Below are 1271 nucleotides of genomic sequence, written 5' to 3' on the forward strand. Positions count from 1 at the left end.
CCAGGGGCCGCTCCCACGAACACTTCAAATATGCCCACACACAGGCCGGGTGGGACCCTCGCTCCCTTTCCAGTCACGCCTCAAACATCCCGGGGACAGCCAGCGTGGGCCAGACCCCGGGGACTGGCCCCTAAAGCAACCGGACCGTCTGTTCTCTCCCGAGCCGAGTTTACAAATGACGGCATCTCCGAGAAGATGCGAGATGCTGAACTTGCACAAGAGAGTCTGAATCATTCCCCGTTCCCCAAAGGTTAAAAGAAAATAAACCCCGCTTCTGTAGACTTCAGAACAGACAAGAACGACATCTTTTCAGGCTGGGATGTAAAGAAGCGCTTATGCCCTTATCCGAGAAACGCCTGTAATCCCATAATCCTGCCCCAATTCCAGCCGTTCCGACTCCAAGGAGCACAGAACTCGCCGCTGCCGCTGTGCCTCCCTTCCAGGGGCATTTCAGACCTTCATCACTGCTCCTCTTCCCAGGTGCTGGGTTTAGCAGCTCTCCCCAAAGAGCCGTCAGAGGCACGGGCCGAAATGTTGTGCGGACCCTTATCCTTACCCCAAAACCCACCCAATATGGACAAACATTGACTTTCACCGCTGATACGATCTTGTAGCTAAGTAAACACCTACACCCTTTGATGTTCTTGCACTTGCCAAGAGATCATGCGGTTAATTAATACTAACTGCACTTCCTACATCAAATTTTCCCTTCAAGCTTTCTTCAATTGCCTTAATGATGGTCATTTACAACGGAGTAATTAGTGCAAAGAAAGGCTTCCAAAGGCATTAATTACCTCGGGTACCTCACTGATTTTCTTAAGTAGGAATTGGCCTTCTCTGAGTTGGAGTACCATTTTTCCTGCCTAGGGTGGCCGGGGGGCGGCTGAGGGCCGACGGACGGACCGACCGCTCCCGGTCCCCGCTCCCGGTCCCCGGTGACTTGTCAGAGCGCAGCCCTCCCCCCGCTAACCGGGCATCGCTGCCGCCTCGCTGCCCTGAAACGCACAGCACGGCACAAGCCTGGGTTTTCCCTACGAGCCATACGGAAATATTAACAACAAGCAACGCTTCTCCTTTTAACCGGGCCGTTAGGGATTTATAGATTTTTTTTTTTTCTAGATATGAGCACGCAAAATATCATCGTGCTCTAGCGACAAACACACTTTTTTTTACGCTTGTAAATCCTTGCAGGAAATCTCCTTGAGTGTGTTCCCCACGCCATCCCACTCACACCCCCCCCCCCCCCAAAAGGGACAAAAATGCCGGGGCGA

The 1271-nt window shown here is 52.6% G+C and overlaps 1 protein-coding gene across 1 annotated transcript in view; it reads right to left on the reverse strand.

The window, feature by feature from the left end:
* LOC104169177 (short stature homeobox protein) overlaps positions 1–1271 on the reverse strand; it is a gene marked incomplete at both ends in the record, with an annotated part of 4629 nt that overhangs the window by 425 nt on the left and 2933 nt on the right. The window lies entirely within an intron of this gene.

This window comes from Cariama cristata, unplaced genomic scaffold (assembly GCF_000690535.1).
Source record: "Cariama cristata isolate BGI_N322 unplaced genomic scaffold, ASM69053v1 scaffold32201, whole genome shotgun sequence".
NCBI classification, from domain to species: Eukaryota; Metazoa; Chordata; class Aves; order Cariamiformes; family Cariamidae; genus Cariama; species Cariama cristata.